Source organism: Peromyscus maniculatus, chromosome 2, assembly GCF_049852395.1.
Source record: "Peromyscus maniculatus bairdii isolate BWxNUB_F1_BW_parent chromosome 2, HU_Pman_BW_mat_3.1, whole genome shotgun sequence".
Lineage (NCBI taxonomy): Eukaryota > Metazoa > Chordata > Mammalia > Rodentia > Cricetidae > Peromyscus > Peromyscus maniculatus.
Window position 1 is genome coordinate 65,735,540 of NC_134853.1, and position 10,376 is coordinate 65,745,915.

Consider the following 10,376-nt stretch of genomic DNA (forward strand, 5'->3'; position numbering starts at 1 on the left):
GTTGGTGAACTGTTTCACGTGGGAAGATCAAAGGGAGACACTCTATGATGTAATCAAACTCCGTGATGTAATCAAGCAGGGAGGAACAGCCTCTGTGGATTGAACCCCAAGCAGCCTAGCAGAAGCCAATTTATTGATTGTCACACAAAAGGCATTCTCAGCAAGTCGCTTTCCAGTACTAAAACCTTAGATCTGATCTAGGAGTTGTCTGAAGGAACCCTTTACCTAAGCAGTTCTCAGCCATTAAAAGACTTCCTGGTGTGCCAGGAAATGTCTTGCGGGTGAAGTCATGCAAAGGCTCTGAAATTCTTACAGAAAAAAAACTTAATAAATCTCAGATAACAGTCACTGGTTGTTTACAAAAGATGACTTCAAAGTCTAGGTTCACCATCACTCTGGAGTAAATGCCAGGTACAATCAATGGCTCTTCCAAATTTCCCACTACACCTGGGTTCAATTCCCAGTATTACATAAGAGATGTGATTCCAAACAAATAATCATAATCTCTTAATTTTTCATTTTTTTAACCTTAGAAAGATCTTATAGAAAATAAAATCTCGCCGCCACCCCCGCCCCCCCCCATGCAGTTCTGCTCAGGTGGGTGCTAGCCACCCATAGCCCAGGCTGGCGGGAAGACATCCAAGGGCCTTGTGGCACTAGGCAGGTGGGTCCCTTTATGATGAACAGAGATGTGGTGGAGAAATGGGAGAGAGAGAAGTGAATGGTTGGTGCGCTGGGGAAAGAGGCAGCTGGAAGACATGAAGGCAGTGAGGGGTAGGCTGATGTGGGAAGCTGCTTGCCACCTGGGGCCATGGTGACGTCCAGGCCCAGGCTGCTGCCAAGGGCCATATCTGAGTCTGTGGTCCTACCACAGCCAGGGTCTGTACGGACGGACACCCATGGCCCATGTTGCCACTAAAGGCCACAAGGATGCCCAGTGTCTGGGCTGCCACCTGTGGCCATGTAGGTGTCCAAGGACTGCTGTCGGGGCTACACTGGTATGGGTGGCCTGTGCTGCCACCTGGGGCCTTAGTGTTGTTCAGGCCTGGGCCGTTGCCGAGGGCCATGTCTGAGTCCATGGCCCTATAGCAGCCAGGGTCTGAGTCAATGTCTAGGGCTCCTTGTTGCAACTGAAGGCCATGTGGTTTCCAGGGGTCTGATCAGCCACCTGGGGCCATGTTGGTGCCCAAGGGCCATGCTGCAGCTGGGGCCATACGGATCTGGGTGGCACATACTACTACCCAATGCCATGACATCTGAGCAACAACTGTCTTCCCATAAGCTGGGCTCTGTGTTGATGTCTGTGGCCTGTGTCACCTCAGGGGCCATAGGAACCATGTGTGATGAAATCAGAGGGCCATGCTGAGCTGGCCCCACCCTTCTCGGGCCCTGCCTCTCACTGGACACTGCAGCAAGAGAGTTGGCCCTGATCTTCACGGGAGAGCTGCACCCCCCCCCCCCCCCGCACTCCAGAGAGATGGCCCCACCCCTCACCACAGGTGAGGGTGAACTGACCCTGATGGCATGGGCATTGGGGAGCTGGCTCTGCCTCCTCGCCTGAGGCAGGTGGCCCCAATGAGTGACCGGCACAGCTACCACTCAGGCCCACAGCTGGGCCTTAGGTTGGCCCACCCTAACATCTACCCCACCTAGGACCTACTGGAGCTCGTATAGGGACTGGTCCTGTGGAACGATACCTGCAGGGTCTCCGTGACTCAGGGAGGCCTAACGATATCCCAGAGGAATTCCAGTGAGGATCCAGTGATGATGGTGCACCAGAAACCAGAGGCCTGGAACCAAACCAGTGACTCATTGCAATGAACATTTGCTAGTAAAGCTGACTGGACAAAGGGTACACTGTGACACACCGCAGCTCCCAATGCCAGCAGATGAATGAAGAGGTGTTGGAGAGGCAGGAAAGATGGAGAAAAGAAGAGGGGTTTTTTTTGTTTTGTTTTGTTTTTGCAGGGGGAGGGGTTTTGTTTTGTTCTCGGTTTTGTTTGTTTGGTTGGTTGGTTGCTTTGTCTTTTTTTGTTTTTAATTTTCTTTGTTGTTTGTTTGTTTGTATTTTCGAGACAGGGTTTCTTCGTGTAGTTTTGGTGCCTGTCCTGGATCTCGCTCTGTAGCCCAGGCTGGCCTCCAGCTCACAGAGATTGGCCTGGCTCTGCCTCCCGAGTGCTGGGATTAAAATCTTGTGCCACCACCACCCAGCTGTTTTTAATTTTCTTTTGGGAGGCACTGCAGGGGTGAGGGGAGGATATGGGGGACCAGGAGGTTAGCGAAATTAGGGTGCATGATGTGAAATTCCCAAAGAATCAATAAAGAAATTATGTTTTAAAAAAAAAGAATAAACGAAAATCTCTGTAATAAAGGTGCAGGAGTCTCTTAGGAATAAGTACTCTGGCACCAATGAGAGCCAGGACAGCTAGGAAGTTCATTCACCAGTGGACCAAAGCCAGGACAGCTAGGATGTTCATTCACCAGTGGAGCAAAGCCAGGATCGCTCCTCAAAGAGTTGAGTCCAGTTTGCGTTTTTTATTTTATACTCTGAAACCACAAGGTGGGGCAAGTGAGCAGGTAAGCAAACAGAAGTATATACAGCCGTTAGCTGGGGAGCTTTGGGGAGCTTTTGGTTTTTAAAGACCTGTCACAGTTGACTTGTGTAAGCTTTTGTGGTTAGGTTGCTAAGGGCAAAGACCTATTAACTATTTCTTCAGGTCATTCTGTCCCAGGTAGTAAGTGAAGTCATGCTTGGCAAGAGGCTGTACAAGCATGCTTTAAGTGGTTCACTAAATACATCCACAAATCAGTGTCTAACAACTGGTCTTTTCTACCTATTCTACTGCATGCCCCTGCCCCGCTTAGGAATCTGTCTTGAAGAGATGGGTTGGCACTCCTGGACTATCATCTGTAGGTGTATTCCTTTCATTCTAGTTTAATGAACCTGGGCGGGGTTGGACAGGGTGTTCAAGATGCATTGCCCTAATAGAAGTCTTAAAACTGTCATTATGAGGTCCCACTAACAGAGCCAGCCGGGTCCCCACGTTGTTCATACGGTACTCCATTGCCACTCCTCTGTACCTCCAGCCTTAATCCTTTGAAATAACTCTTTGACATTCTCTTGTGCTGTTCTTGACTGATCAGTAGAGAGCTGGTTATCTTGAACTTGTGGGATGCCTATTGCAGTGGCAGAGGCGGCCATGGACCCTGTCAGGGCCATTCCTAGCGGGACTGGTAAAAGTATAGGAGTTCTCTGATTTCCTGAATCGAACTGGTGTAAGTATTGCAGGAGCTCACTTCCTGGGAGCTCATCTAAGTGAGGGGCGAAGAATACCAGTCTGCAACTGTCTCCTGGACAGATGTAAATACCTTCAGGGTAGGCAAAGTATGTACTATTAGAAACCACTGCTGGGTTGGCTGGTTGGTTTGTTTCTTTCTCTGTGTGGTTTTGGAGCCTGTCCTGGAACTCACTCTGTAGCCCAGGCTGGCCTCCAACTCCAAGATCCGACAGCCTCTGCCTCCCGAGTGCTGGCATTAAAAGCGTGCACCTCCAGGGTAGTTTCTTTTTCTGTGCATTGTTGCACTGAGTCTCTAGTTGTGAGGGGCTATTTCCCCTGTTGCGGGCTCATCTCCCATCAGTAACAAGTTCCATATCTGAATTAGGGAGCAGCTCAACCTTTAACTCTGGCCTTGAGGAGACAATCTTTTATAATTTCTCTGAAACCATGGAGGGACTTTCTCTCCTCAGGCTAGTCTACGGCCATGTAACATAGCTGCCATCTTCTTGGATGAGGGGAAGTCCTGGCATTTCCTTTAGTGGACACATTGGAATGGGCTCCTCCCTGAAATGCAGATGACCAGTGAAGTGTTTATCTAATTATTCTTTATCAATAAATAAAGATATTGGGGTAAGAACCTGAATGATCAGAGAAGCAACAGATAAGCCACCAGTGACCTCCCATCTCTTCCCTTCCTCCATCCAAAAGATGAGATTCTCTCTCAGCCCCGCCTTACTACTTCCTGTCTCCTATCTGTCCTCAGTCCTCCAAAACTTCTATGGTTAATTTTGGTCAGCTAGTGGCCAGCTCCGCCCTCTGACTCAAAGCAAGCTTTATTGTCAGAAGCAATCAAGATATCACCCAACCGACAGAGTCTAGCAGAGCTGACGGGAGGAGGTTGATGAGCACGGAGTAGGGCAGAGGCCTTTGGAGGGATAGGATCTTGCAGCTGCTTCCATGCTGTGTGGCCCTGGCAATTGGAGCCTGTAGGGATCCATGAGCATCATGGGCCACATCTCATCCTCTGGGGAAGCTAATGCGGTGCTTCTTTGGCATCTTCAGACTTAACAGTTTTTGCAGGACTCTTCATGTCTCCCATCTATGCAGATCAAGTGACAGGAAGCAGATGGAGCTGGGGGACCCCTGTGGTGTGTAGGGTGGGGTGGAGAAGACCAGCTTCTCCCTCAAGCAAGTAACCGCCTGGCCAGCTGCCTCCCAGCCATTTAAGAGGTCTTGCTTTAGGGCCCCAAGCATGCCACCACCACCACCCTGTGCTTGGTCACCTCCCATTATGGGAGGTAAGTGCTGGTTCAAGAGAAATAACCTCAGCAGAACTGTTACTGGGAGGAGAAAGACCACCAGCCCAAACCATCATGGCCAAATTAACTGAAGCAAGCTTTTTGTATTCATGTACACGGGCCGCCTCTTCCTCAGGTTAGGTTCGAGGGGTCAGTATTGGACATGGGGAAGATAAGGGCTTTTATAGTCCAGGAGTAGAGGTGGAGGTGTGGTGGTCTGAAAGAAAATGGCCCCCAAAGGGGTGGGTGGCACTATTAGGAGGTGTGGCCTTGTCAGAGGATGTGTGTCGCTGTGGAGGCCGGCTTTGAGGTCTCATATATGCTCAAGCGATGACCAGTGAGACAGATCGCTTCCTGTTGGCTGCAGGTCGAGATGTAGAACTCTCGGCCCTTTGTCCGGAACCATGTCTGCCTGGACTCCATTCACCAGGATAATGGACTAAACCTCTGAAACCGTAAGCCAGTCCCAATGAAATGTTTTCCCATATAAGAGTTACCGTGGTTATGGTGTCTCTTCACAGCAATAGAAACCCTAACTAAGACAGAAGTTGGTACCAGGGACTGGGGTATTGCTGTGATAGGCCAGACCAAGTTTTTATTTGGAGGAATTTGGACTTTGTTACTTTGGGTTAGGAAAGCAGTGGAATGTTTTCAGCGCTGCTTAATGGGCCATACTAGAAGGGGCATGGGAAACAGTGGTGTTGAGTGTGATTTGTCTAATTCAGGTATGCTTAACAGATAATTATACCCTGATCCTCAAGTGCTTCAGAGATCTGAGAATATGGCATTTTAATAAAATAGCTTCTCATGATAGAGACATGCCAGCTCCTAGCAGCATCCGGTATCTCCTCCAAGGATGGCTACTGAAGAACTTCCACCTGGAAGCTTACTTTAAATGTGGCAAAGCCAGCCACCCAGCAAGAAACTGCTTTGCACTTTAAACCACTGTCAAGACCCTGCCCAGACTGGACAACAGGACACTGGGGGATCGAATACCCAGCTTTGCCAAGTCAAGGTAGGTCACTCTCCCCCAAATCCCTACCCCACAAGAAAGTCTGTCAGATCTTCTGACTTGGCAGCTGGAGACAGTCACTGCTTCTGGGACTTCAGTCCCAGAACGACCACGGAGAAACCTGGAATTGCCGAGGGGGCTGGAAGGCTGTCTCGCTTCTGCTCATTTACTTATCCTTCTCAGATCCAGATCAGATGGTGTTTGATGACCAGGGGACTGACAGATTTGCCAGTTTAACAGCTCTCTCCCTGACCTCCAAGGCTACAAGCACATTAGTAGCTCATTCGTTAAGTTTCCTGTTAAAAGTACAGACAGGTGTGCCTCATTCACAGGCTTTATGGTAGCACTGACTACAAACAGTTTTTAGGAGTCCTTAAATTTCTATGGATTTTTATCTGTTCCAGTTGTTTTACAGACACTTGCAGGTTCCTGGGAGGGAGTTCTGCTGCTGTATCAAGGAATCTGGCATGGTGGATCTGTCCCTAGACAGGTCCACCCCTCCTGCCAGACTTGTGCCAAGGCCAACCCACAGGGAGCCCTCCAGATATGCCAGCCCCCGCACCAACCGAGGACACTAACCAGACAAGTACTGGCAGGTTGATTTCACCCACATGCTCACTCATGAAAAGTTCTGTTATCCCCTAACTCTTGCTGACACTTTTACAGGATGGATAGAGGGAAACAGCAGATGTGATGGGTCAGGTACTCCTGAATACATCATCCCTGAATTTGGCATGCCATCCCCCGCAAGCTCCTGGAACATCAGTGCTGGTGCCACCCCTCCAGATTCAAGGACATATCTGCTCTTTCATCTGGCTCACTCACCCTTGCCTCTTCTGTACAACCAGGGCACATGTCTGTTCCATTCTTTTTCCCACGACTAGCCCTGTTCACAGAGCTGGTGTTAATAATCTACTTTTCTGCCTAGCAACCTGCCTTATGCGTCACCTCAAGAAACAGGTTCCTGAGGTCTCTACAATGGCAGCTAACCAAATGCTTCTTCACCAACACCTCCCACAGATTGTAACCCTACCAACTCCTGACTTCCCCCTTCCCATGTCATCCCTTGACAGCAGGAAGTAGCCAGACTTGCATTGGCATTTATATATACCCAAAAAGGTTGGGACGTTGAGGATCTCCCCTAGAGCTGCCCTTTCTAAACCCCACCCAAAAGAAAGTCAGTCAAGCAGCAGCTTCACCCCCAGATGATATTTAAGGTCTGACCCATGGGCTTGCCCTCACAGTTCCCCTTGTGGCTTCTCCTCTTTCCTGGGATCGCCCAGGTATGTTTTGCTCAGATTAAACCTGGCCTGATTAATTTGGCCTGATCTGATTTATTGCATCAGTAGAGAAACCCAATACCAGGGTATGGGAACTTTTCAGTCTGAGACACTAGGTGTGGCTTGAGCATATATGAGACCTCAAAACTTCACACTGATATGCTTCCTCCAACAAGACTACACCTGCTCCAACAAAGCCACACCTCCTAATAGTGCCACAACCTATGAGTGCATAGGGGCCAATTATATTCAAACTACCACACAATCCATACATGGATACAGAAAATCAAACAAGCCAAGCAGTGGTGGTTCATACCTTTAATCCCAGCGCTTGGGAGGCAGAGGCAGGTGGATCTCTGTGAGTTCAAGGCCAGCCTAGTCTACAGAGTGAGTTTCAAGACAGCCAAGGCTGTTACACAAAGAAACCCTGTCCAAAAAAAAAAAAAAGAAAGAAAGAAAAAGAAAAGGAAGGAAGGAAGGAAGGAAGGAAGGAAGGAAGGAAGGAAGGAAGGAAGGAAGGAAGGAAGGAATCTCAAACAAGCGGGATGGAAATGGCACGGACTTGAAAAGACAGCATTTGAAAAGTTGAGGCAGGATGACTCCAAATCTGAGGATAACCTGGGCTACTGATTCAGAGCCCCTCAACATGATTTGTATAACACAAATGAGATGGCATCCCTTCCAGAACTCCACTTAACCAACTCTTCTCAACGCCAGCAGAGGGCAGGGCAGCCACAATAAAGCCACTGTTGTGGCCCTCCAGATGTCTCAACAGTCAGAAAGGCTTCTCTTACTGTGATCTAGACCAGCTTCTCCTAACATGAGTCCAAGTCTAGAGAAAAACCATCACACAATTCTACCGGCTCGCGGCAGAACACAGCTTTCTCCTGCTTTTAATGTTCATTTCCCAGCCCAGGCCTGGGATCCCTGACAAAGTACCCTCATTTTTTTTTAAATGTCCATGGATAAAAGCCATCTGTTTTAACTTGGAACAAAATATGCCTTTCTGCAACTCTCAAAGGACAAGCCTGTTCCCTTCAGAGGTTGCGCTGTGTCCCTGATCCCAGAGTGAAAGGGGGGAGTTTCTCCTCACAGATCAGTCTTATCAAAGCAACGCCTTTTACCAGACATCACAGGCACACACACCCCGCCCCTCATTCCTGCTGATGCACAGGCCAAGGCAACCTCACATGCTCTCTGTTGAGCTAAGGCCATCACTGGCAACAGGAATGGAATGGCTGTGGCTGACTAGGCCACATGGCTATGCCCCCTGGGGCAGTGGAGGACCACGTTGAGAATCTGCCCACAGCTGCAGCTCATCTGGCAAGGACGAGACAGAGCCTGTGGGACATCTTCCTGGTCTGCCACCCCACCCCACCCTCGTAAGTCGGTGGGGAGTGCTGAGAACCCCACCTTCTGGGCTAGGGAGGAGAGAGGAGGAATTGGAAAACCCTACCCAAATCTCTCAGTGAGGGACTCTGAGCTTCTAGAAAACCAATTCAGCTGTAAGACCTAGTTGGGGCTTGTTTGGTGGTGGACAGTGACACAGGCGAATGTGTTGACAGAGGCACACTGGAGTTGGGAGCCTTGAACATCTCCCTTAGCATAAGGATGCTAAATGCAGGGCTCTGCTTGGCAAGGGCTCTGCCATGAATCTACTGCCCTAACCCCATTCTCTTCCCTTCTTCCAGAAATATCCAAAGCAGAGGCTGGAGATTCCGTTTTCACTGTCTTAGTAGTTAGATCCATGGGAGGAAAACGGGCTGGCAAGCCTTTCTCAGAATACAAGGAGTTGGGGTTGGCAGGAAAGCTGAGGATACGATGCTTGGACAGGACATGCAGAGTTCATCTGCATGTCTACCAGGCGGTGCTGTGGCTGAGCGAGTGTCTTAGAAAATGTGGCTGTGTCTTCTCATCACTGGTGACCATGCTTTATACCTTAGGATTTCAAACTTCCGGTTGGTCCCGACCTGTTGGACGAGTGGTACAGACACGAGACCCAAGAGCAGCTCATAAACTGGCCGGCATCCCCCTGCTTGTTCCGTCTCACAAGCACAGCTCGAGCTCTTCTGTTTTTCAGGCTTTGAAAGCTGAGCAGTTGGAGGGGGCAGGGACACCAAGGAACTTGGGAACAGGTCCTGAGGCTGAAGGCAGCTTGAGCTGAGAGAAAAGGTTCAGTCAAGGGGGATAAAGCCCGTGCATGCACCGGAGGGGAGGAGAGGACACATGATATTGTCTGTTGACAGAGACATACGGAAGGGGAGCCTTGGTTCCTCCTTGCTGCCAAGAATGCTGGGACACACCGAACTCTAGAGAACCTCACTTTCCAGGCCTCTAAGAGCTCCTCCGCTAGTACTGTGCACCCTTAATCCCAGCAGTTGGGTGGATCTCTGTGAGTTCCAGGTCAGCCTGGTCTACATAGAGAAGAACTCCAGGGCAGCCAGAGCTACATAATGAGACCCCGTCTTTGAAAAACCAAAGCAAACAAACAAAAGCCGGTCTGGCCCGTGGCGCCTACTCTCAGATTTCAGTGGCTTCTCCCTCTTTCTTCTAGTCCTGTCTCCACCCTTGAGAACCCTTTCTCCTGTGATCTAGCTTTCAGGAGGCCTCCAAAAGAGCCTAACCAATCAATACCCACTGCCTTTGAGCAGCTGTGCCGAGAGGGGCCTAGTTGGAAATCCCAGAGTGTGACGTTAGGAGTTTCTGTTTCCTTGTCTGTAAAATAAGGATCTCAAAGTTCCTGAGGATCGGTCCGGCAATGCTAGCACACACCTTTAACCCCAGCACTCAGGAGGCAGAGGCAGGCAGATCTCTGTGGGTTCGAGGCCAGCCTGGTCTACAGAGCTAGTTTTAAGGACAGCCAGGGCTATAAAGAGAAACCCTATCTTGAAAAACAAACAAACAAATCTGAGGATCAAATGAATTGTTACATATAAAACATGTCAAACCTATCTGGCATATAGTAAACACCACAGAAGAGTGTGACATCATCATTTAGTAAGAAGTCACACCTCTGGGGTTGTGAAGATGACTCAGCACTTAAGAGCACCTACCGCTCTTCCAGAAGACCCAGGTTCGATTCCCAGCACCAACATAGCAGCTTACAATCATCTATAACCATCAGGCTCCAGGGGATCTGATGCCTCTTACCTCTGAGGGCACCTACACTCATATGCACATGCCCACATACTCATGTGTACCTGTGCATATGGCAATCACACACACACACACACACACACACACACACACACACACACACACACGCACACAGAGGCACACAGACAATCTTACTTAGGGTTTTGTTGCTATGAAGAGACATCATGACCTTGGCAATGCTTATATAAAGGAAAACACTGAATTGGGGCTAGCTTACAGTGTCGGAGATTCAGTCCATTATCGTCACGTTAAGAAGCATGGCAGCACGCATCTGGATCGGCAGGCAGCAGGAAGAGACGGTGAGCCACTGGGCCTGGCTTGAGCTTCTGAGACCTCAGAGCCCACCCTAAGG